The sequence below is a fragment of the Triticum aestivum genome, chromosome 1D (genome assembly GCF_018294505.1).
Source record: "Triticum aestivum cultivar Chinese Spring chromosome 1D, IWGSC CS RefSeq v2.1, whole genome shotgun sequence".
In the NCBI taxonomy this organism is placed as follows: Eukaryota; Viridiplantae; Streptophyta; class Magnoliopsida; order Poales; family Poaceae; genus Triticum; species Triticum aestivum.
The window spans coordinates 212,655,062-212,682,566 of record NC_057796.1 but is presented as its reverse complement, the minus strand read 5'-3'; the positions used below and the strand labels follow the sequence as shown (position 1 = coordinate 212,682,566).

Sequence of the window (27,505 nt, the reverse complement as noted above, 5' to 3'; positions counted from 1 at the left end):
AAATTCAACAAAGCAAAAACCCTAAAAAGATTATGCAAAGGCTCAGATTGGTTCGGATATGATGAACTAACCCTAATTTTTTTTGTGGCTTTTTCGTGGACTGTAGGTATGAAGAACAGACTCGATCTAAACTACGAAAAACTATAAAATCTCACCGAGCAACCTGGAAATCTGATACCACTTGATAAAGGCAAAGGTGTCCCGTCTTTCGATGAGATGATGGATATCGCTTTGATGAAAGTCGACTTTGACGATCCGACTACGAACGTGCGAGGACGTCGCGCCTTAGCAATCGCTAAACCAACTCCGAGAGATTATTGACCACGCCGGAGCACGATCAACCTGACCACGAGGGTCTATTTCCTGCAAGCAAACGAAGAACAAGCAAGAAACTGAGATTGCAATCTGGATATTGCGAATATAAGATGAAAGCTTTATTGATCAAGGTGGGGTTCTGTGACGCCTTTGTCTGGTCGTTGAACACAAACGAAGTACGCGAAGTTGCAGCTATGGCGAACTTTTAATCTAAACAAAACCCAAAGTCTAAACGGTGCCCTAAAGGCTGTATATATGGATGAAGAGGGAGGAATTTCATGGCCCTTGAAGAAGGGGTCCGAAACCAATCCTATCTTTTGTTTCCCCACACATACGGACTCTAAAAACAGCCTATACTTATGTATTTCGAAATTACATGGGCCAAGCCCAATAATAAGGTGAGGCAGCACCTAGAATAGCCTCTGGACGAAATTTATGAAGTGGCATCTTGTATATTTCATCCAAGGCTTCATTCACTCCTTATGGTGGCTTCAAAGTCCTGAAATCATCACTGGTAACTCCGTTCTTGTTCCCCTTGCGCATGCCATCAACTCCATGCTTGTTCTTGCTCCAATGTTCATCCTTCTCCAATCCAGGCCCTTCATTTGTAAGCAAAACAAAAGTATCCAATTTAGGCAGCATCATATTCTCATGAACATTAGAATCATTACCAAGAAACGAAAATACCTGGTAATTTAATTGGCGTGCGCGAGCTCTAGTAATTGGTCCATTATATGTAACAGTAGGGATTGTGGGTGTAACAATGGTATTGATGTCCTCATCACTCTAGGTGCTAGCACTTTGCAGAAGCCTGCAAATCTAGTTTGTCTCCTCCAGTTAGTTCATGGTGTGCCGCCGCCTGCAGAAATAAGTCAAGATCCAGCATATCCTTCAATGCCCGGTAGTGCGCCTAGCTATACAAATTTCACATGTTACATGCCAGCTTCTATACCACATCCGATGAATCAGAGAGGCGTAGTACCTTTCTAATATTTGCATACCACAATTTGGATAAGGTAAAATTTCATTTTGATAACATTTGTGATGCTAGCTCAAGTGTGTATCAACCTCATCATGGATTCCACCACAAGCTTTGAGAACAGAGAAAATTTGTCTTCCAGCAACTTGGCTGACCTTGGTTGCTCCAGACTCCACAGCCAGGCCTGCAATTTTTATTTGGCGGTGTTCACCAGTCCACAAAATAAATGGGTAATGATATGAAGGGGTAAGATGATAGCTAACCATTGTCAAGAATCTAGACTATATCGTTAGGAAGGACCGAGGTGATTCGATGCACAGTCGTGATGACAATTGACCCTGAGAAATGATGTTGTAGTGTGTTCTGGATCAGGTTATCAGTTGCACTGTCCACCGAAGCAGTGGCTTCGTCCAGGACCAGTATCTTGGTGCGCCTAAGAATCGCCCTACCAACACAGAAGCTGGCAATGGCCCTTTCTCCGAACTTAATCTCGTAGCTGACAGTAATCCAAGGCCTGAAATGTCGAATAATATTTTTCAGATAAGTTAAGAAGATCATAGGGCCTCTGTATTCGAGAAATGCACACAACCATATTGTGGAGACATAACAAACTAAAAAACAATTGCGAGCACTTTAAAAGAGCGCCCTCTGTTTCTGTTATTTTTTATTTCACCATGACCACTTTGCGCACACGCAGATGTAATCAACATAACAACATCTGTATTCATCAACCTCTAAGATGGAAATCAGGAGCCATATTTGTGAACTCAGATGTTAATTGTGAACCATCTCTTAAGCTTGTCTGCTGAAGTAAGCCACTGTTTTCATGTTCCAAGAGGTCAAATTTTCATGCTGGTTCTAGTGATATTTTTCAGCCTGAAATTATTTGTTAACATATAGATATAAAATCATACTGATTGTACAGGAGCTAAATATCTCAACCCCTTTTTACCGGAAATGATATGGATATCATACTCGTGTATTCAGTGATGGCCTAGTGTTCCTGTTTACTCTCTGAACTATATGTGCAAGGACAGAGCGAGAGCCATGGGGAAAAACAAAAAAGGATCAATGTAGTGAGTTTGAGTGGTACATGCAACAGTCTGGAACATCAAATTCATTACGCTGATACAACCACAAAGTACAGAACTTGCATATACTAACTTATTAAGCTCTGAAGTGTCATCACAAATGTGTTGAAGCAATCTGTATAAAAAGTTCCTTACCTATGGAGGAGCATGTCTGGTTGTGGTGGTAGTCGGACTTGGGGCCAAAGGAGATGAGGTCACGGCCCTTGTCGAGGACGACATCTACCTCGCCAGCTCCCAACTTGCCACTGTCAAGGCCCACTACAACATCGAGCTCCCAACAACGCTAACTTTTTCCATATGAAAGAAGCAAATAATATTTAACAACAATAAATTCTGTTATCAAATTCAACATCCTTCAGAGCACCAGGGTCTCTAGCTCTCTGCCAATCCGAAGTTCCAAACGGTCCAATGCGAAAACCTCACAAAGTCACCACAAGCTTATTTCCTGATCTTTCAATTCGAAAGAACTCCAAAGAATTTCAGGTATCATCGACCTGAGAATGGAAACAAAGCTTGGAAATGTCACTGCTAATCGATGGCAGAATTAGTTTGAGAAATATATATAAAGAACAGAGGTTCTGGAAATATTTTATAAACTGCCAGCGTCTAGGATTCTGATCTAAAAAATTGAACACATAAGGTTTCTGGTATTTTTTTTCTATTATTAAGGACTTGTAGCCTCCTGACTCCTGTCATGAAGTGGCTTGCTTGGACCTGATGCAGGAACTTAACACATTTGATGTGCTTAACATTAAAGGACTGATGTGCTTGATGGCGATTTGAACTACATGTCTTTATGTTATCCATCATCAGAACCACATATGAAAATTACTAAATTAGTATAAAATCACCCCTTTGATGTGAAAAGCATCTAAACAGATGATTGGCAATAGTACTGCACATAGCTAAATTATTTGGACGGGGTTGATCACTAAAGGGCATGCGACATCGTTGATTCCATCATGTAGGCCTAAATTCGCGTTGTTGGTGTGGTTGGACATTTCATCAAACACCCCGAAGGACATAGTTTAATCAGTACAGAATTTGGCCACCAACGAATTTAGAGAGAAGCACTCAAAGAAGCATGGAGAACGGCACCATACCGCCTCCGCCTTTGCCGCCACCGCCCTCCTCCACCTGTATATCCCTTCCCCTCCACACCTCGTGTCGTTGCGCCGCTGCAGCGGCGGGAGGACGATGTTGCTGCCTATCTGGAGGGACACGACCGGGAGGGAGCTCGAGGGACTCGCGTCGACAGGGGGGCGCTACCGGCGGCGAGTTGGTTCAGCGCACAGGTGGTTAGTCGTGGCAGCGCGAGATGCAGGGGGAGTTTTCGTCGGCGGCACGCAGGGATTTGACTCGCAGACGGTGTGGGAGTTGAGGCGCCGGAGTTCGAGGGTTGGGGCATGGAGGAGATGGGTCATGCCCTCGAGCTCACCTCCCCGAGATCTTGGTGTTGTCGTCCTCCTCGAGTTCCTGCTGCCCGATCCGGCCTCTGTGGCATGGGTGTACACCTTTGAGCCAAAGGGTGGCTCCGCAGATGCGAAGGCTTACGGCGGCATTTGCGGAGAAGAGGAGCACGGCGGGATCGGCGTGGATGGGCCAGACGGCCGACGTCGGTGGCGGCGCTGTGGTCGATAGGAGGGGATTTGGGGTGGCTGGGCGTTGACGAAGTTGTGGTCCTTTAGCTCGAATCGTTTCCTTTGTCACCAGGGTCGCGGGTTGAATACTCCAAACGACAGGGTGTCTGTTTTTAAAACGAAGCGTTTTCTCAGATTCACTTAAAAAAGACTGCGGGTTTAATAATCAAAAGGGCAGGGACTTTTTTAAAATATTGCCATGACGGTGAACCCAGCGGATTCAACCCGTGCTTTATTATTATATATATATATATATATATATATATATATATATATTATTATTATTATTATTATTATTACTAGCAAACATGCCCGTGCGTTGCAACGGAAGAAAACGCACGCCCCTATACTCAATATCCATGCATATGGGAATGTGTGTTGAGGAATAACATGAAGGAGAATTTTATTTTCAGCCAACCAATCTTTACAAACCGCTAGTAAACTTATGCGTTTTACAATTTGCTGGTTTGGTTAAAGGCGGTCATCTCTGATTGTGATGAAAAAAAATAAACTCAAGCATAGGAATAAAAAGACATACAAAAGATAACAAAATTTAAAGTACCAAAACATAAAATAAAAAATCTGCTGCATTTTTGCATATTTCTGCCTTTTTTGTGAGCATTTTTTCTTTTGTGTTGGCTCCATGTTTGAATATTTCTTCATCCCTTGTGTTTTATTTCGCAACTGGGTTGAATCTTAGTTTTTATTTTATTTTGCCGATAGTTTTCACGACGCTTTTTTAGTTTTTTCTGTTTTTCTTCATTGGTCATCCGTGCATACCGTTCTCTATCCATTTTCCTTCTTTGTTACTTGGTATCAATGACGGGAGATTGTGATCCAAATCGCTTGCCTGCATGAGAGCTTATATTGTATATACACCGTTGTTAATTAAAAAAAGAAACTGAATAGATTTTGCATCATAAATATAACATTGGTGGATGTATTGATAGAGCGTCCAGTTTTTCCTAGAGGCAATTTAGGAAATAGAAAAATGACATTGAAGCAAGAGCAATGGCATACACACATTTTCCTAGTTGTAGATCGGATGTCAATGCATAATGACATCGTAATAATTTGCTGAACTAATTTTAGCGAGACACACTATGAGATTCTAAAAAAATTGGCCGTTCGTTTGCTTTTCGGATGTATGTTGTCTTTTTCTTGGGTACACGGCACATGCAGAGCAGGCAATCACGTTCTTTGCTTCCTTATATTTCTAATATCATCACAAGTCTCTCTCATTTCCTTCCTTAGCCCCCCCTGACGCAACATGAATCACGTCTATTTCTATTTGCTTCCTTATTTCTGAAATCACAAGCCTCTTTCCCTTCTTAGCCCCTCTCTTTCCTTCCTTACTTAGCCCTCTGATAGAACGTGAATCACGTCTGTTTCTCCTTGCTTCCTTATTTCTGAAATCAGCCTATCTTTCCTTCTTTAGCCCCTCTCTCTTTCCTTCCTTAGCCTCTCTTTCTTTCTCTCTTTTCTTATTCCCAAAATGACTTCTTAACTCCCAGGAAAATCATTGACGTATATAAAGTGGGTGGATCAGACTTAAGGGGGCGATGTGGTATTATTTGACAGGCGAGGTGGCCTTCCTTTTAACACATAGCATAACCTGGCTCGGTTGGTCGTGGCGTTAACTCCTCAACAGGATGTTGCCTGTTCGATTATGTACTCCTGCACTTTTTGCCTCGGTCTGACCCCGATTCCGAGACATCGAGGAAGAATTTTTTTAGGCCCAAGAGAAACGGACGCACGAAGGTCTTTGAGACGGACCGACGAAAATTACGGACGGATCTTTATCACATGAATAGTACCATCTCGGATGTAGAAAATAATATAGGTGAAAAAAACTGAAAGCGTAAATTCACGAGAAGAAGCGTATTGTGACGGTGAACCCATGGAGTCAATCTGTGCTTTATTATTAGGGATAGATAGCAAAAGAGCCCGTGCGTTGCATCGGGAGAAAAAAATACCATACACCCCAAATTAGTAGGTAATATTTGTTTGTCATGACTTTAAATATTACACACCAAATTAAAAACTATAAACATTTTCAAAAAATCATTTGAGGTTTATTTATATTTTATAGTAAATATGCCCGTGCGTTGCAACGGGATAAAAAAGTATCCCGCAGAAGGTATAGGCATTTGGCACGTGCACGTTGTAATTGGCTAAGTAAATAAATAAATTTCTAGTTCTTTGTTATTCCAGCATAGCAATTCATTGAGGATATCTGAAGACTCTATTAATATTTGGAATATCAGGTCATCAGAGGACCAGCCCCATCATCATGAGGGCCTTTTGTTTCCAGCCGACGTGCAGTATGTCGTTGTCTTAATTGGCCTGGTTTTTATGTAGCATCGATTCGTGTCTCTTGTGAAGACCATGTCAATCTCTGCCTACATCCCACATCCGTTATCTCACCACTTAGGTGGTAATCATCCAGCAGCCAGTTTCTGGATATGTGCAAGTTTTGCACGTATATAAACTGGTATAGTTATCCCTTAAAAAACTGTTATGGTTGGATGTAGAGGGCCGAGGTGGGACTATTCATAATTGGACGAACCCTGTTACATACAACACACAAACATGTGCTAAGTCAACTGGTCGCTGCTTTATACGTTGAACGGGAGGACCTGAGTTCGACTCCACGTAGCTCCGCTATTTTTGCATCGTTTGCCAACTGAGATGGGCCGGTGGAAAATAGTGCAGCCCGTCTCGGACGAAAATCTGGATTAATTACGTGCTTAGGAGATTAGTACCACCTCGTTTATATTACAATTTTGTCCATACAAATCGTAAAAGCGTATTATGACATGAGAAGAAAGCGCATTGTGACGGTGAATCCGACAAAGTCAATCCGTGCTTTATTATTATTAGGGAGAGATTACTAGCAAAAGGGCCCGTGCGTTGCAACAGGAGAAAAAAAATCACACGCTGCGAGTCTGATAAACATGGCTAAAGACCCCACAGATCCACGTCATCTGTGTATTCAAATGTGGTCAATCCTTAGGCGAGTTACCATTGAACCGCACCTGCGCAAGGCAATGATTAAAACTTCAAAAAATAATCTTGTTGAGTTGAGGCTGCCTGGTCCATACACCATCCTTCGTAAGGATTGACTACAATCAGGAGTGAGAAAACACCACCAAATACTTCCATGAAATTTCTAAAGGTAACACTGCACTTGTATATATGAAGTGAACCCATGCCACAATAGTAATATCCTCTGCCGACCACTCTACACCTGCCAAATTAAGTTCATCTATGCATCACAGAGAAAAGGAATTTGAATGATGTGGGGATGCCACCTTGGATACAACATGGTCGCGTCTGCTATGTCTGTGTCTCTAAATTGAATATTATTTCTGCAATAAAAATAACTTAAAATACCAGTGTAGCAACTGCAAGAATAAAAAATTCACATTGATACTTGCCATAACCAAACAGATACAACATATTTTTTTTGAAACTATAGTAATTTAATACATCAGTATTCCAATGCCTGCGCTGTGAATACTTCAGTTACTAATACCAAAGCTTTCTAGTTTTGGTTTAGAAAAAAGAGATGTTGAGATCTTTTTCAAATACTCCAAAAATACCACGATACTGGAACTTCGGTTTATGAAACTATTGTATTACATGATGGCGAACGCGTCAAAGAATTTAAAACCGTGGTTTAAAAAACTGAGCAGGCAAACATGGCCTAAAGCATTGTCAAAACACACTCTAGCAGACCATCAAAAGACCAGGAAAAGAATCTACACTTCATCCAATGGAAAGAAGAAAAATAAACTAATGAAAGACAAATAATAGCTCAGCTGATTCCCTATGTATTGAACTTCAGCACAAGCATAGTGACGGTATGACAAAATTTTACATTCTAATCTAATTAACCATTTCCGGATCCGTCTATTTCTGGCGTACACATCAGCCATAATTAAACTACAATGCTGTTGTCATAATAAAAATGAAGAAAATGGACAAAAGAGCAAGATCGAACAAAAGCTGCTTCAGCTATAGCATCTGGGATTTTGCTACATACACACAACAACAAGCTGAATAACGAACGAAGAATATGATAGGTATCAGATAAGCCTCTAATTGAATTGGAACACGATGATTTTTATCATTTTTCTAGAGCCCAAATTGTTAATTAGACCCGCTATACAAACGCAACATAACACAACATTGTTTACCAATAGACTTTTGGACTGCTTGATTAAAATCAAAACCACCAGCAAGAAGAACAGGGAGGTGAAAAGAAAGATGAAATCATTGCAAATAAATATCAGTATATCTTTACCTAATGATTAATCTATTTAGTTACCTAATTATGAAAAGCCATGGCATGACTGGTTGCACAAAGAGACTGAACAAACTTTAGTTCTTACAATTATGATTTTATCTTTCGTAACATCGTTCAAGATACTATGCAAATAGCATGCTTCGAAGAGGTCATGTCATTATGAATTATGATTAGTTGAGAAATGGGTCGTCGAGTTTGCTATAGGTGTATGCGTGGGCGTGCACCCAGCCTGCTACCCACGTTCAAGCCCTATGCTCTGCAGTGGGTGTTGACTCACGTAATAGAGAATATGTCATATACCGACCAAGTACAATAGGTGCTTAATTGTAGCTCCACCTTCTCGACCTATTCACGTGTATATCATAGATCAAACATGAACCAATAATCATATATCCAAATTCATGTGCATCAATAGAACCAAAGAGGATTAAATAACTCCTAAATCTGGCAAGTACAACTCAAAGAGGTGCTTGCTTGAGTCTATGCCAACAGACAAAGTTTGCAAAATTGTTCATCTATAGTTATGTCTTGAGAACAACAGGATTTATTAACCATAAGTAGGTCTAGCACTCAAGTTTAGACATCCAGTATCTACATTTCGACATCCATAGTTGAGTCTTGAGAACAACAAGATCTATTAACCATAAGTATGTCTAGCATTCAAGTTTAGACATTCACTATCGATAGTTCGACACAAATTTGGTGTAAAATTGGTACCCAAGCTTACATTTCCGCAACTGAGGAAAACACTTTCTGTAGTAGAACAAACTACTGGGCACCCTACAGATACAAGTAAGTAAAGGGAGGAGCATGCTGTAGTAGTGCTGACTGAAGAACATCGTCATATTACATCGCTAAGCCTCCGAGCAAAAAAGTAAAAAACACCCGTACTAAAGGAGTATGACTTGACCTGGTGCAAACAAAACATGGGCGTGTAGACGACTATCCGGAAATTCCAAGGTTAGCTTCATACATACCTCAAGTGGAGAACCGACAGACGGAGTTCCGGCGAAGTGTGGAGTATGGGCGGACGACATATGGTGTTCACGGAGAGAAACTCTAAGAATAAAAATCTAGATTCAGACAACAAATCTCAGCCCAATTACAAAATACTACAGGACTCTAAGAGTACAAAAATAAACTAAGTAGTTATCACCCATAATTACTTGCCCTCCTAATTAAATTATATTGAATTAGCCGGAAAATAATTTATTTAGTACTCAATGGAATGGATATAACACGAGGAAGCACTCTTACCATACAAATTCAGCAAGGGCTTTCAAAAGATGTGGATGCAGAATTTCAGCGGTGGAAGTTAGACCAGATGAGTGGATCGAGTTCTTGCTAAAGATTGTTAGAGATTAGCCCCTCTTTGGCTTGACCCGAACTGCAGTCACTAGAGAAAACAACAATATTTTGATCTCACGTCATGGAAGGGCAAAAGGAGCAGGTTACCACAGGTTCGGACATCTCATATATTGAAGTGGAGAGGAAGGAGTTATGCAGAGCTGGAGCGGCAGCACGCGACAGCGGAGGAAGAGCACCGCTGTATAGTAAGCGCAGACGGCGGCAGGGCTGCAAGTAGCCACATGCACTAACGCTGGTCGCGAATGTACTTCCAGCCGCAAAGCAATGAACCGATGTGGCTAGCAGACGCGTGTCGCTCGTGCCAATGATGCCACCCATGCTGCTTGCTACCTGCTCAGCTCCCATGGAAGACATCAGCGAGCTTGACCTTGTCTTTTCTAATCAAGGCATTAATTATTTGCTTGCATCAATTCAGATTGCTACTTGCTGCAGCTAGTTTCAGAAACGAAAGACGACGGCAAAATAATACAAAGTTTCCATCCTATAACCATTATATGTGCTATACTTATACTACAGGACCTGATCCACGTTTTCAACATCAGAGTGTTATGCACCACATTCACAACCAGTAGTAAAATAAGACCATAGACATATTTGAAGCAATGAACATGTTGCAGAAAACCAAAGACCATGATTTTGATCCTCCTTGGCTATATACCTCAAGTGGAGAACCGGCTGACGAAGTTTCAGCAAACTGTGGAACATTGTTGGACAGCGGATTGTCTTCCGGCGAAGTCGACAGAGGCGACATTGGGTGGTTTTCCGGCAAAGTGGCGGAGGCGACATTGGACAGTTCCAAACTTCCAGACTTGCAATGCAATTTAGTTGGATTTCTAATCGAGGCTTTCGTCTTATACCAGCGAATTCTATGTGGAGTCCAGGTCGGACACCCATGGCTACGTGTTGGAGTAGGTCTCCTGCACGGATCCGATCCAAAACTGACACGGCCGCCGGAGGGAGGTTGGACGTGGAGGAGGCTGAGGGTGGTGCCGGGGAAGATTGGGGCTGGGTGGGGAGGGGAAGGAGAACAAGGTAGCGGCGGGGACGGCACAGGAGAGAAGTCGGAGATGAAGATCGGCAGCGCGTGGCGGCTGCGCCGTACGCCGTGCGTCCCTGTGCGTTCAGGCAGTGCGTTGTTCTTTGAAGGCTAAGCTCGTGCGTTCTCTTGTTGTTTAGCCCAAGGCCCAAGACCCAATTCTGCAGCTCCAGGCCCAATAGAACGCGCGAAGCGTTATTTCGACCCAATCATGTAAATCAGTACCACCTCGTTTATATTATGATTTTGTCTATACAAATCGTAAAAGCGTATTAGAGACATGAGAAGAAAGCGTATTGTGACGATGAACCCGACAAAGTCAATCCGTGCTTTATTATTAAAAATTAAGGAAAGATTACTAGCACGTATGCCCGTGCGTTGTAACAGGAGAAATTAGTCTATCCATCAAAACAACATCCGAACGGTTGCATGCCGTAATCTAGATAAATCTAGATAATTTTCATTTCTCTTAAAAAAAACCAGATCGTTGCAAATCTGCAACGACTGGACCGAGGAAGGTTATTATGTCAGAAGAATTAATTGAAGCGTGCCTCACTTTTCTCTTTAAACATGAACTTGGCAGAAACAGATCCGTCCCGTGGCTGTTGCCAGTTGAGCTTTTTCCAATTGCTCCCATCTTTCCCCCTTATATGGGGTTAATTTCTTCGTTTTGTTCCTGTCCTCTGCTTCCTGACTTCTGATGTTGCAAGGCCACCGGTGTATATAAATCGATTAGTTTGGATGCAAAGGAGCGAGGTGGGACTATTATTTTAACAACCTTTGTTTTTTGCAGTAAAAATATGAAGATTAGGGCTGGGTGGGGAGCGAAAGGAGAACAACGCGGTGGCAGCAGCACCGAAGAGAGGCCAGCATGTGGCCGCGGTGCCGTACACCATGCGTCCCTGTGGACGAGCCCGTGCTCGAGGCCGAGAGCCCAAGAGGCTGCTGCTGCTGGTGGCTGGGTTGGATGAGAGGTCCTATGTGCCCGTGGGGGATCGATCCCGCGACCTCTGGGTACTAAATGCCTCGCTGGCCACTCGAGCTGATGACACGGTGGTGATTGTTATACACCGCAAAATACTAAAAGCACTATGGGGAGGGGCAGATCAAACATGTACTGTAGTGACCGGACCGTGTACTATAACGACACGAACAAGGCAAGGTAGAGTTTTTTTATAGAAGCTCCAAATCTTTCTTTTAAAAACGTGAACTTTTTTAAAAACACAAAAAAAAAATGAATTTCAAACATTTTTCAAAAAAGACAAACAAAAATTAGAAACCACAAAGGTATTTTGAATTTGTGAACAATTTTTTTGAGAAAGGGAACATTTTTTAAATTCTGAACAAATTTTGAAAGCCTAAACATTATTTGAAACTCCACGAACAATTTTTTAATTGGTGAATAAATTTTGAAAACGAGAACATTTTTCGAAATTGTGAACAAAATTTTCAAACCACAAACATTTTTGGAATTTGTGGATAAATTTCAAAATGATAACATTTTTCGAAATTCTGAATGATATTTGAAATTTTCAAAAAACTTCGAAAGGAAAAATAAACTTGAAAAAGAAAAACAGAAAATGAAAAAGAAAACAAAAAACAAAAATGTTCAGAAATTCATGAACGTTGTTTTGAATTTTTTTAGAAAAGAAGCGAACAATTTTTGAAATTTCTGAACAAAATTTGAAAACGTGAACATTTTCAAACAAACAAGGAACGTTTTTTTAAATTCCCAAACAATTTTGAAAATGCAAACATTTTTGAATGTAGGAACATTTTTTGAAATTCCCTTTATAAAAAATGAAATACGCCAAACATATGGTGAATTTGTGAACAAATTTTAAAAACATGAACAAACTTGGAAAACAAGAATAATTATTGAAATTCCTGAACATTTTCTTAATTTGTGAACAAATTTCAAAAATATGAACATGTTTTTAAGTTGTGAACAAAATTTTAAAACGGGAACAGTTTTCGATATTCTTGAACATTTTATGAAATTGTAAACAAATTTGAAAACAAATTTTTTTCTCAAATGTTGAACAAAAATTATCAAATTATAAAAAATCAAATTTTTTAATTTTTTTTAGCATAAGTGAACAACTTTTGGAATTTTTTTTTTGTTGCATTTTGAACATTTCTTCCATTTCCAAGCAAAAACTGAAAATAGGAACATTTTGTGAAATGGGGAACAAATTTTATAAAATGTGATTTTTTTTTTAAAAATTGTGCACATATTTTGAAAAAAAAAAGTGAAAAAATTGAAAGAAGAAAGTAAGATAAAAAGAAAAGAAAAGTAGAAACAGAAAAAGAAGCAAAAAAAAGAATAAACGAAAAAGGAAAAAGAAAAGACACGAAAGAAAACCGAAAAAACCCGAAAGGAAACAGCACAGGAAAAAACCTGGTTTGGGAAACCTTGTAGAAGGTTCCCAAAACCGTTGGCCGCACTGAGGTGGTCCGGCCCATGTCTGGTTGCTCGCGTATTTCCCCTGTGTGAAATCCCGACAATTCGCCGCAGAGAGTGGCGAATAGGGTTTTCCGGGTTGGATGGCTCCGCAGGCGAGGTGGAGGGGTGATTGTTTCCCTGAATTCCCTTATTTACGCAGTGCGGGTTGATAACATAAAATAGGAGGGTCTTTTTTGCAAAAACGTCATGACGGTGAATCCAAGGAGTCACTCCATGCTTTATTATTAGGGAATAGACTAGTGGACCCGTTGCGCCAAATGGCGCAGAGGCACGCTAAAGCCATGTCCGCAATGAAAAAAAATCCATGATTTAATCCCTCTAATAAAAAACACGATGAATTGTTGTGTACAATAAGATGAATATACACATTTTAACTTGATAGTATAGAGTCATTTAAAACTAAATATATGTCTGAACACACACACACACACACACACGCTGAGTTGGTTGTATAGAGTCCTAACGCACAGACCCGCTGAATCCATATCCAAACTGTCAAAGCCTGCTGTCTTGCTCCCTCCATTATGCTCCAAATGGCCAGAGATAAAAGCGTTCAGAGTTTTCCTTCTTTTGCTCACCATGCATTCTTGACCTAGCATCCTACCACTAGACGTGAAGATCAAGATCAAGATAAGCAGGAGTTTCCTCGTTTTGGAATCATTCTAAAACTAAGTACTTAAAGGCCATCAATCGAAAAGAACACAAAATTCTTAAGTACTGACCGAGGCATCTCTATGTAAATCTGGAAGAGAGACAAAAATCAAAGACATCACAACATAAACCGGATAGAGAAATTCATCCAAATCACAGACACGCTGGATTCTTAAGTACTGACCGAGGCATCTCTATGTAAATCTGGAAGAGAGTCAAATGTATAAAGAAATAAGACCGAGAGGCCAACTCGCTGCTATTTCAATGCACACAAAGCCGTATCTTGTATAAATATACAAAATAGCCACAATTTCTGAATAAGATGGATCATAATTCTAATAAATTATTCGATGCAAGCTTTGATTGCAAAACAAACAAAAATGTTATATCTTGCTGTTGTGAGGTTTCATAATTGGAGAAGAAAAACAGTCTTTAACCAACATACAACACCATTTATCAAGGAATGAAAAATATGGGGGGTTCCTCTTGTCATGCTCGTTCTGGCTCATCTTGGGAGATGAGCGAACACCTTGACTGTATGAACCGTGGACACACACGGCAGCTGGCCTGGTTGTACCCCGCCAACCTGACAACATGCCTCGAGTACTCGCTCAGGGTGCCCCTGCTGCTCTGGTTCCGGACATGGCTCAGGAAGAAGATGCCCGGCTGGTAGCATGGGGTGTCAGGGATCTTCAAACACAAAGGGCCGGTTGGCCCAGCCCTGGGTCTTGAACGCCTGCAGCACCAAAGGTGAGTAATCCTCTCCGTTACTAAAGAATGTGTTGAGGACAGCAGAAAAGAAATGTCCAGCATATCTGCCACTACTTTTTCCTGGAGATGCCACCACCTATTGTGAAGTTTAATATCAATGGACCAATACTCATTTCAAACTGCAAAAATAGAATGCCGACAGAGGCCAATGGTATTTAACTATCTAACAATGTCACGAGTTAAAAAGATGAAGGCAAGAATATGGAAACATCTGCACGGTTTGAGTACAGTTCAAACAAAACCTATATATATATATATATATATATATATATATATATATATATATACATAGGTAGCCATATGGAGCTGTAAACCAAGACAGAGGCACACAAGGCAGAATATCAAACAGTGACAAAGGAACATCAAAGCAACGCTAAAGAGTGTTCTAAAAAAAAGCAACACTGAAGAGAGAAAATAGCAAAGAGGAAGGAAGCTTTTCTTTGTCCAAATAACTTCATATTTGGTGCTAAAGTTACCAATTCATCTTAGAAGAAGAAATCCATCATCAGCAAGGAAAACATGTACAGAACTGGAAAGCTAATTCTAAATCCAAACTTAAAATGCGAGCTAATTATTTATGTGCACTGAATCCATATAAAAACCAATGATCATTCTCTCTCTGAAAAGAAGTAACTTCATGAGGGGTGGTGTTTTTCATACCTGAATGGAATCCTTGCACACACGAGAGCAAAGCTGATATAAAAAATACTTTCTGTAGCGCGGGGGTAGCAGTAGTACAACATAGATATAACGTAAAGACAAAACCGGGGAGACCACATGGCCATGTGAGAGATGACATAGGAATTGAGAAAATATAATAGGACCAAAATCTAGCACATTCTTTCGAAGATATCCTAAAGTTGTTTAGAAAATTTGTCTTCATATTTTCACTACGAAAACGCTAATTAAATCAAATCGTGAGCTGCACTACTGATCATTAAATAAGCAGCAGTGCAACACTCTCCATCAGCCAACCACCTAGACATCCAAAATTAGGATTTAAAATGAGATCCTTCGTTGAAAGGTGAGAACCTGTCATTGCAATTGACATGTTCAGGCACAATTTAATTTAGTTATTCTTGTCGGTGTCTTCAAAGCATTATCAATGTATAAGATGGAAGGTATTAAGTTAGCAAACTGACATGCTAACATAAATATTTCTATTGGCAGTCTGCAAGTAAGCAATATAAAAGAGTATCGTGGATGATAATCACGCATGTAAGAAATATGAAGTGCAGGTTTCTGTACACTTAACACTTCTCATTTTCTACATAGAAAGGTCCAATTAGATGTCCCAACAACAGTATATGTTTCGAAGGCCAAAAATGCTTATTTTCATTATTGTACTGTCTAAAGCATTCTTCATGGAGATGATCATGCAGAAATTATTTTTCCTTTTGAAAAAATTGGTTTTAGTTGAAAATATATACATTCTAACTCGCTCAAGTAGTACTAAAACTTGCTCTCGTACAATGGTCAATCATAAAAGGTCGCTTAATAAATCATTTAAAATTCCGCCAAACTTCTCGATGATTATCTCAGGGTGCTCAATATACTACTCCTTCAAGGCATGCAACCAAATAGATAAACGTGTTACATAGAAGCATCATCAGTGGGATATAGTATTACACTGACACACAATTCATAGTTTTTTAGTATTGCTGGGTTGGTACAGTATCCCAGTGTTAATGTTTATACGGTGGAAGTTTAGGAATGAGTTCACTTCTTTAACAAAATAGGAAAAGTGTGGCCTATAAAATGCAAGAAAGTAAACTAATGGGCAGGGAACCATTATTTAAATTCCCATGGTGAATTTCCTACAAAAGTCTGCAGCAGGAACGCACATGACAGAACGCAAAAGCCATGTATATAAAATATACAGATAACATGTATGAGAGCAAGTTGTCATCCATACACTTAACTTCGCTATATAAATCATGTCCAGTTCCTCAATAGGCCAAAAGAGGTATGAGAGGAAGTTGTCATCCATACGCTATCACATAAGGGTGCTGGAAAATCCAACCGATGGTGGGGTTTTTTTGCAGGTAAACAACAGCAGCGGGCCAGAAGCTGCTGTGAGGAAATTCAGTACCAGTCAGATACAATACCCAAAAGTTTCTACCATTTCTTAATGCACACTGAAAAACAGACATCAGAAGATCATATTAATGCACAATAGAGGATAACCAGAATAGCAGGGCAAAGCCATACGACTCTGCCATCATGCCGAAGACAGGCCAGCCAATAAGGACCAGGAAAAGTATGACCCCGAAAGCAATTGAACCCTGCACATTAAGGTGATCTTGTTAGCTCATAACTGAATTGGAACTGAAATTTGGATACATAACTAATTATAGGCCTGCATTGTTACATGTACATGACCTTGCGATTCTTGGGCTTTGTGAAGAACTGTATTAGATGGATCCATATCCATAATTAGCATTGTATGAACTGCAGTTTTCTTCCAAATCAGCAAGATGGATCCATATCCAGCGCAGCAAGATGGATCCATATCCATTGGCGTTGTATGAACCGCAGTTTTCTTCATTAAATCTAGACTGAGAATTGAACAAATTTGCTTCCCTGTACAACAGAGATATATATCAGGGGAAGAGAGAGAGCACGGAAAGGAGCGGGAAAGTACCCGCGCTTGGAGGGGAGGCTGGCCTCGCCAGCGTCCAGCCGTGGGGGTGACGAGGAGCACGTGGACGACGGCGGCCTCGACCAAAAGAACGGCGGCGGTGACAGATCGGATGGCCTGAGGCTGCCATTGTCAACACCTAGCTTGCCGTCCTCGTCGGGCGGGGAAGCATCAAGCCGCGGCGCTGCTCATGTAGGCACGGCCCGGGGCGACTGGATTCAATGCATGAAGTTCCTGCCCATCCCCTTCCCCGTCGTTCCTCTACCTCCCTTCCTGGCGCTGGATCGAATCGAGCACCCCAGCCGTCACCCTTTGCCCGCAGGCCGCCGCCGGAGACGCTCACCGCCGCGCCGCACGCCTCGGATCCGGCGGGATCCTCTACTCCTCCACCTTCTAGCGAGAAGACCCTGGCGGCTTGTTGCGTCCTCCGCGTCGGCTTCCTGCCCAGAGGCTTGCCAACGGGCATCTCCTGGCTCACGGTGGCGGCCGTCCCCCTTGCGCGGCGGCTTCCTCGCGGTGGCGTGGTCGTCGGACAGAGAGGAGCGAGGCGGAACAGCAGCGGCGGCGGCTGACGAGGAAGGACGGAGGAGGAGGAGAGAGTGCGGCGCTGCGGGGCGTGGGAGGCTAGGGTTTGTGTGGTGGGGCCGTGGGGGTTGGGGACCTGCGCCACTTGAGACGAGACGCGGTGCGGCGCGCGCGGGGCTGTGTGGCGAATCCCTCTCGCACACGAGCGCGGCTGACCCAGCCAATACGAGGGCGAGACGAGCCCACCCGTCATTGGGCAGGAAAAACAACCGCAGGGTGAAAACAAGATTTATCAGGAGGTGAAGATCTGACGGCTCAGACGCAAAACGAGGACGATCTAATGGCCAGAAAGGCAGCAAATCGGGGGATCACCGAGGAGCCAAGTTGGCTCGCAACCTTATATTAGGGATTAGGGATAGATTTGGGAAAGAAGAGGCGGCGGAACTTCCCATGCAAGGAAAAGGTTTGGATTCACGTTCAAAACCCTAGACAAATTCGGATTGGTTTTGTCTGAACTTTCTAAAACTGTTCGGTTTAAACTGGCTGCACCTTACGGGTCTTTTTTGTGGTGGTAAATGACCTCGGATGGAAACAAGTCCAAAAGCAATCTTGACCGTTTCGACGAAACGAACAACTTTAATGTTAAACGTTTTTTGATTAGAGGTTATCTTGATGGTCAAATAGCTCGCGCAAAACATCTGTTTGCTCGCGCTACCCATCAGACAAGGCGCCTGGTGGGGCGCGCCATATTTCGCCTCCTGACAGTGCTGCATTCCGATAGCTCTAACTTTTGCATACGAACTTGGATTGGGATGATTTTTATATCAAAATCAATCGTTTCGACGAGACAAAGACAATTCGTGTAAATCATTTGTCCATACAAGGCCGTCCTGGGGGCGTAATCAGCCAAATAGTATTCTGAATACAAAATCTCAATACTTCAAACACAACTTCGCCCTTAGAGATGAGTTCAGATGGCTATGACCCAAATATCAAAGTTTCTCTTCTTGATGATATGGAACTTCCTCACTTTGAGCACTTTTCCATTTGAGGTCATCTTAATTGTGTTTTTAACCATGCCAAAATCTGATGTCAACACATGCCCCCTGTTTTTGGCAAAGTTTGTGTGCCGAAAAATAACTCGCATATAGCTTGTTCTAAGGACGATGTCAACACTCCATCTGCCATTTTTCTTGTTCTTAAGACGATAAGTATATATCGGCCATTGCTTGTTTGAACCTCTTGATGCAAACTTGGGTGAAAACTTCTCAGCTTCTATAATAATCCGGTGATAAGGTTTCATAGATCAAAACCATCCTCCGAACCATATTGTTCACCCTTTCGCTAGGATTTTGTAGATAATCAAGAATGAACTTCCTCCAATCCTTACTTTGCCTGCATAAAAGTTTCATTAGTGGCCGAAGCGGTGGGCTTCGGTTCGGCCTTACCTATGTTGACAAGACCTAGCATCGGCTATTGATAGAAATACAATACACCATGGTTAACATAGTAGCCAGATGCTTGCTGTGCCAACTCTTTCGAATTGTCATGTCTAGATATATGAACAATTTTCAAGCAACCCAAGGTAAATCTTGCATCTAGTCATACCAAAATATAAACTATAAGTGATTCGTCAAAACATTGATAACTCTTGGATATTTGCTGCACTACTAATAACGAATCACCGGAAGCCTCAATATGTATAGCACCTATAGCAAGGCAAAGCTCCAATCCGAATAACAATGCATATTCGGCTTTGATCATTGTGCAAAAATATTTTAACTGGCATGAGGCTTCACAAAATAGCTCCATATGGAGATAAATAAACAACACCAACACCTTGGCCATTGCCACAAATTTAACCGTCGGAAATAATCTCCATAGTATTAGAAAGACAAGGGCAATATCAATGAACATGTACCTCGTTTTGGCCTCCAATTGAACTAAGGACGATGTTAGGATACTACATCAGCCATGCTTTGACATATTCTTAGGGCGATAGATAAATATCGACCATTAACATAAGGTCCATGTAGAATTCATTCACCAAATCACGTATAGCCGAAATAAACAAATGCAATAGCAATCAAATATTTCGGCCCTTTTGTAACACCCCGGATGTAACTTGCCATATTTGTTACTCCAACTCTTGCCATTTTCGGCTATGTGTTATGATATTCCCTCCGTGGTCGGGTTTTGTCTTTCGTTTTGCATTTTGTTCATGTCATGCATTTCATATCATGTCATCATGTGCATTGCATTTGCATACGTGTTTGTCTCATGCATCCGAGCATTTTCCCCGTTGTCCGTTTTGCAATCCGGCGCTCCTATCTCCGCCGGTGCACCCCTCTTGTTTTCTTTCGTGTGCGGGTGTCAAACATTCTCGGAATGGACCGAGGCTTGTCAAGTGGCCCTAGTATACCACCCGACCACCGGTCAAGTTTCGTTTCATTTGGAGGTCGTTTGGTACTCCAACGGTTAACCGGGCATCCGCAAAGGCCATTTGTGTGTGCAGCAAAACCCCCCTAAAAACCAGCCCAAAACCCCTCCAAGTCATCTCCAATGCTCTAGGTCGTTCGATCACGATCGTGTGGGTGAAAACCGCACCTCATTTGGAGCCTCCTAGCTCCCTCTACCTATTTATATGTGAGACCTCCCGTATACAAACGCAGACGAACCCTAGACCCGCTCCTCGCGCCGCGCCGGACGTGTCCGCCGCCGGCCGGACAAAACCGCCTCCGCCCGCAGCCAATAGGGACGCGCCACGTCATCTCTCGGGCGCCCCACATCGCCGCCCGCGCCGCAGGCCCGCCGGGCCCGAGGCCGGCCGGCCCGCGCCCCGACCGGGCCCGCGCCGCCCTGCCGTCTCCGCCGCCGCCGCCGGTTCCCTTCGCCGCCGCCGTCGCGGGACACCGCCCGCCGGGCCCCGCATCGCCGCCGTTCGCCGCCGCGCCTCCCGCTGGCCACCGGCGCCGCCTTCCCTCCGGCCTCCTCCTCCGGCGCCGGCCCCACCGTCCTCTCCTCCCTCCGGCCGCCGCCCCGCCTCGCCTTCCTCTCCATCATCGCCGGCGGGCAGGGCCCGAGCCCGAGCTCTCTCCCATCGCCTGAGATCCCGATCCGCACTGTAGCAAGGTTGACTTTCCCGATCCCGTTTTTTTCCAAGTCTTTTTCTGTCATGATATTTGCCCCTGTTCGACAGTGCATAACTCCTCGCATATAGCTCTGATTCGCGCGTGTAATATGTCAAATTGTTCGCCTCGTGATGCTCTACATTTTGTTAAATTGCACTATGTTCATTAGAGGTTATCTTGATGCCCAAATCTCTGTTGCAAGAGGGCTAGTTGTTGTTATCTGCTGGTTCTTAACAGAACTTGGAGATTTGTCATTTTTGTATCATTTAATCTGTGCATCTTATGGGCATGAGCTCTACATGTGCTTTGTTGTATGCCATGCCATTCCAGTGGTGTATGCCATTTATTTTTGTGATCTCTGTGGTGACTAGCACAAGCATGCAAACTAGGCTCCGTAATGTTTCTGATTTCAGGGACTTGGTGATTTCTCCGTCTTTGTCTGCTGTTATTTTGTTGCCATGTAAACTTGATGCTACAGAGAGATCCATGCATATTTTGGAGATGTTCAGTAATGATTTTTTGTAGCTATTGTTGTAATTGATCCATTCCTTCCCTTGTTTGCAATTATGGAGTGCCATAGCATGACTCAATATTGCTCTACTTTTGCTATAAAATATTTCTGGCAGATTCTTGACATGATATGCAATTTTGCCAAGCTTATTGTAGTTGATCCATACATGCTATGCTTATACTCTTGCCATGGTTAGCTTCATAAACATGCCATCTTGCTGTAGGTATGCTTGTTTTGTCATGCATTGCTTTGTGGTAAGTGCATCAAGCTCACCAACATGCCTTCATATTATTGTTTCTGCCATGCTCTGTTTTCTGCAAAGTCTGAAACCTGATAACGAAACTTGCTATGTTTACATGCTTGCCATCATATCTTCTGGTCCTTTTTGGCTTATGGTCAGTAAGGAACTTTTGTCATATGCATTTAGTAGAATACTGCCATGCCTTGTTTTGCTATGTTAAGTTCCTGTAGCATATTGATTTCATGCTCTGAACATTGCTATCTGATGCTGTTTTCTGCCATGTCCAGTAATTTCACCAAGTCTGTGAACCTGTTATCTTTTGCACTTTTGCCATGCTTGTTTGAGCTTGATATGTTGTGAACTAGCCGTAGCTCAGTGTTCTTCTTTTGTCAAGCATCTCCTGTAGTTTACTGTCATGTGCTTTGTTGCTATGTAGTGGTGCTGTAGCATTGTTGTTTGTTGCATTTTTAGTGCTATCATGCTGTTAATCGCAGATTCGTGTCATTCTTGTTTTGCTCGCCATTTGCAAACCGTGCATCCGATTCCGGTGATCTTTATATCGATTTCGACCCAAATCTTCCCATCTTTCCAGTGGCATGCTTGGTTTGCCAAGTTACTGCCTTGTTCATCATTTTCCTTCCGGAGCACGCATACGCATCGCATATCATATCTTGCATATCATACATGTTTTGCATCATGTTGCTTGTGCATTTCTCGTGATTGATCGTGGTTCCGTTGCTCGTGTTCTTGTCTTGGGTAGAGCTGGGAGACGAGTTCGTGAACGAGGAACCTGTTGAGTACGCTTACGAGGATCAAGCCTTCGACAACTCTGAGAACCTTGCAGGCAAGATGACCACCCCTCGAAATCACTTCTATCTTTGTTTTGCTAGTTGTTCGCTCTATTGCCATGTTGCGCTACCTACCACTTGCTATATCATGCCTCCCATATTGCCATGTCAGCCTCTAACCATCCTTTCCTAGCAAACCGTTGTTTGGCTATGTTACCGCTTTTGCTCAGCCTCTCTTATAGCGTTGCAGGTGAAGTTGAAGTTTGTTCCATGTCGGAACATGGATATGTTGGGATATCACAATATCTCTTATTTAATTAATGCATCTATATATTTGGTAAAGGGTGGAAGGCTCGGCCTTATGCCTCGTGTTTTGTTCCACTCTTGTCGCCCTAGTTACTGATATACCGGGATTATGTTCCTTGAGTTTGCGTTCCTTACACGGTTGGGTGATTTATGGGACCCCCTTGACAGTTCGCCTTGAATAAAACTCCTCCAGCAAGGCCCAACTTTGGTTTTACCATTTGCCACCTAAGCCTTTTTCCCCCGGGTTTTCGCGAGCCCGAGGGTCATCTTATTTTAACCCCGGACCAGTGCTCCTTCGAGTGCTGGCCCAAACCGAGCGATGTCCGGCGCCCCCTGGGCAACCAGGGTCTATGCCAACCCGACGTCTGGCTCATCCGTTGTGCCCTGAGAACGAGATATGTGCAGCTCCTATCGGGATTTGTCGGCACATTCGGGGTTTTGCTGGTCTTGTTTTACCATTGTCGAAATGTCTTGTAGACCGGGATTCCGAGACTGATCGGGTCTTTCCGGGAGAAGGTTTATCCTTCGTTGACCGTGAGAGCTTATGATGGGCTAAGTTGGGACACCCCTACAGGGTATTATCTTTCGAAAGCCGTGCCCGCAGTTATGAGGCAGATGGGAATTTGTTAATGTCCGGTTGTAGAGAACTTGTCACTTGACCCAATTAAAATGCATCAACTGCGTGTGTAGCCGTGATGGTCTCTTCTCGGCGGAGCCCGGGAAGTGAACACGGTCTGAGTTATGTATGACGTAAGTAGGAGTTCAGGATCACTTCTTGGTCATTGCTAGATGACGACCGTTCCGTTGCTTCTCTTCTCGCTCTCTTTTGCGTATGTTAGCCACCATATATGCTTATTGCCGCTGCAGCTCCACCTCATTACACCATCCTTTTCCTACAAGCTTAAATAGTCTTGATCTCGCGGGCGTGAGATTGCTGAGTCCTCGTGACTCACAGATTCTACCAAAACAGTGGCAGGTGCCGACGATGCCAGTGAAGATGATGGGGTCGATCTCAAGTGGGAGTTCGACGAGGAACGTGGTCGTTACTATGTGTCTTTTCCTGATGATCAGTAGTGGAGCCCAGTTGGGACGATCGGGGATCTAGCATTTGGGTTGTCTTATTTTCATCTGGATTTCGACCGTAGCCGGTCTATATGTTTGTATTTTGGATGATGTATGAATTATATTTATGTTTTGTGTGAAGTGGCGATTGTAAGCCAACTCTTTATCCCATTCTTGTTCATTACATGGGATTGTGTGAAGATGACCCTTCTTTCGACAAAACCACTATGCGGTTATGCCTCTAAGTCGTGCCTCGACACGTGGGAGATATAGCCGCATCGTGGGCGTTACACCTTTGGATTAGCAAGAAAAAATGTAGCTAATAAAATGTATAGAGATTTGGTAATACCCTCTCATGATTGATCTTCTTGGGAACCCATGCCATGTTCTTCTTTCTCAGCTCTTGTGCACTAAGATTTTGTAATTCCTTCTTTTGCCAATACGATAAGCCGAGTGGGCATCTCGGCTGCGATTCTGTTTTGACCAATGGCAATTCTTTTTTGGCCTTGTGCACTCTCAACTTCTTTTCTTCGGATTTGGCACTTTGACTCTCAACAATTGATCGCTTCATTTCATTGCCTTTAGCCAATGTCAACATTTTAATTGGCTCTTTTTCATTTGAGATCGATTGTGAAGTAGCACTCTTACGACCATCTCTTTTAACATGGTACACTTGTTTGACCACCTCTTTCCTCTTCTTTGAGCTCCGGACTGATTCCTTATGATTGAAACGGTCTTTAACATATGATTGTTCAAATGTTGATCTTCTCGGAGATGCATAATATTGGTGAGATTGTCTAAAATAAGATGGAGAGTGTGCCCTTGTATCATACCTGTCCCATGATGGATATGGATCTACATGAGCATAGGGATGCATCCACAACATTGGCACTGGCGGCCCAAATGAATATGTTGCATTAAAATGCTCACTTTGCCAATACCGATCCTCATATTTGCGCCTTGGGGGTGATCTTGGTTTTTTTGCATGATTTGGCCGATAAGCATTCTTCTCTTCACTATTCTTTTGATATTTATCCAATAGTTCAGCGAAGGTGATTTTTGATCTCTTACACTTGCGCTTATTTCAGCCTTTGTTTTCTTTGGTTTGCTTTCATCCATCACTGGATTTGCTTGCTGCCCCCCAGTCCTTGGCGTCTCCATTATAGCTTCGATGGAATTCTCACCCTCAAGATTATGTTCATTATGCTCTTCAACAACTTCTTTACTTGAAAGCTTTATCCCATCACCTGCAGTTTTTACCTTCTCTTTAAATGGATCGGCTTGAAGTAGCCGATGCAAAAACTTTTTGCCATCAGGACCAAATCGGAATAGACTGGTCATCTCTTGGTGTTTCAACAAACTTCAATCGTCCTTTTTCAATGGCCGATTTAACTATTTGACGAAACATGTTGCAATCCTCAAAATTATGCTTGAACGAATCATGCAACTTACAATACATTCGTCCTTGAATTGATGGCTTGACGTGGTGATCAAGAATTCTAAAGTAATTATTCTTTAGCAATAACTCAAAGATTTGATCACACATGTTTGAATCGAAGGTATAGTTTTTATTGTTCAGCCGGTCTTGCTGTGAGAACGGCTTTGGAGGTAAGCAAACGAATGGTTCAGATTTGGAATCTCCCCATTCGGCCATGCAATGTGTTTTGCACTCTATATCCGATGTCTTTCGATAAGATATCATAATAGCATCGGTTTTCTCAAAAGAATTTAACCTTGGCTTTAAATTTCTGAAACGAAAATAGTTAGAGCATACATGTCTCGATGGAGACCAAATGCAAGCCAAGTAATTAATAAGCAAAGTTGCCCAATTAGATATGAACTTTAGATAAAGCAATAGGGAAAGCCTTGGCTGCAATAATAAGTCACTATCGGTCTTTATAAATGGCGCAATGGATTGACTGATATGCGCAATAACAACTTTAGTGCTAACAAGTAAATTACCCTTCTTCATTGGGCTTTCAAAATTACTTCTGAGGATTTTTCTAATAGATGCATCAACTATGAAGTTGCGACCAAATCTGAAAATAGGAAAATTACTTGCTAGGCATACCTCTTCAAATATGTCGGGAGAGCATGATGGTGGTGTGACTTGAACAATATCTTCCTCCATCTTTGGATAGCTCCACAACGCCTTATCATCATCTTTTTCTTGATTCCGAGCATCATTATTTTCTTGATTTCGTGCATCATTACTTTGAAGATCCTTGTCAGCCGAACTTTGTTCGGCTACTTGCTCTTGTCCTTGAGACTTGTCAATTTCTACGGCACGGAACTCATAGGGCAGGAAGTAGGTTGTATTAACTTCAGAAAAATCAAACACGACTGTTTTTCTATGCTTGCCATGCCCTTTCTCAATGATGCTTGCATCTTTGGATTTGATGGATTCGAAATATATACTACTTGATTCTTCTTTTCAACCGAAGCACTTTTAGTTTCTGAATCATCGTTCTTTTCATCAGTTATATCAATTGGTAAGGATTCTTTTCTTTGAGCCAATTCCCTATCAATTCTCTCTTGGCGAAGTACTTGGACCCTATCGCGCAAAGCTTTAACTCCCCTCTCAATTTCAGCCCGCTCTAGATCAGTTTGCCCCCCAATGCTTTTTGGATCTTTCGGCAGTGAACTGCTAGTGTTGCCAAAATTTTGCAATTGTGGAGGTGGTGTATAGTATGTTGCCGTACGAGGTGGAGGTGTATGCACTGCTGTATAACCATATGTTCTTTCGCCAATTCTATCAATCGATGAAGTTTCATCTTCTTGCAAAACGCTAGCCTTGATTGTAGCATAATCAGGAAACAACCCCTTTTCATATTGTTCAAGGCAAAGAGCACTAATCCTTTTGTTTTGTGCCAAGCTCTTTTTTAACGCAGCAACAACTCCTTCTGGAAAGGATTTCTCCATAATACTTTCAGATTCTTTCGGCAATGATTCATGAGTGTTGCCGAAATCCCCGAATTGCGTAGAGTATGCACTATATGCTACAGTATTAGATGAAGGTACATGTGTTCCTGCAAAATTTTCACTTATTCGGCTATGACCATGATGGTGCGAGGCCGAATTATGAACATCTACAGTTGCATATGGTGCTAAAAAATCATTAACATGAGGTGTAGCATATGATGGTTGAGAGTAACTGGCCGAATAGCTAGTAGTAGCATGGCCAATTCTCCCATCCATCGGCAAGGTTGGATTCACATATTGCAAATTAGTTGCCGATGAATAAAAGGGTGAACCACTTACTTGTATGCTATTGGAAATTTTAACATGAGGTGTTTCAAATTGATTACCCAAACCCATCATGTTGTTCATCGGCATATATATTTGTGGGGTTGCCGATGCATGAGAGTTAGGATACATATGTTGTATGTTGCTAAAATCATAAGAATTTGAACCATGAAGATTATTTTGCACTGGCCCTTGCATGTAATTAGATGCATGATTGATGAAATTAGGACTAGCAGATACTTTATGCTCATTAAGCGATCCAGCAACAACATATGAATTATTTGCATCTACAATGGGGAATTGGATATTCATATTACCTTTGTAGATCACAACTTCTTGATGACGATCTCTTCGTAGTAAGAACGGGCCGAAGACCGTTCGAAGCTTCGTCCCCAGCGGAGTCACCAAAAAGTGTGTTCGCACA

General features: G+C 42.3%; 2 long non-coding RNA genes across 3 annotated transcripts; both read right to left on the bottom strand.

The window, feature by feature from the left end:
* Nucleotides 1-747: 747 nt before the first annotated feature.
* On the bottom strand, nt 748-4,119 carry LOC123181055 (uncharacterized). 2 transcript variants are annotated; one of them, XR_006491475.1, is made up of 5 exons: nt 3,489-4,112; nt 2,521-2,879; nt 1,558-1,808; nt 1,298-1,478; nt 748-1,174 (listed from the first exon to the last, which is right to left on the bottom strand). It is a non-coding gene; the product is annotated as an uncharacterized lncRNA (long non-coding RNA). The 2 variants fall into 2 exon arrangements; XR_006491474.1 differs by having other exon boundaries at nt 846-1,174; nt 3,824-4,119.
* Nucleotides 4,120-14,182: 10,063 nt separating this feature from the next.
* Nucleotides 14,183-17,976, bottom strand: LOC123181054 (uncharacterized). Its single transcript, XR_006491473.1, has 2 exons — nt 17,013-17,976; nt 14,183-16,915 (listed from the first exon to the last, which is right to left on the bottom strand). It is a non-coding gene; the product is annotated as an uncharacterized lncRNA (long non-coding RNA).
* Between the last annotated feature and the right edge of the window lie 9,529 nt (nt 17,977-27,505).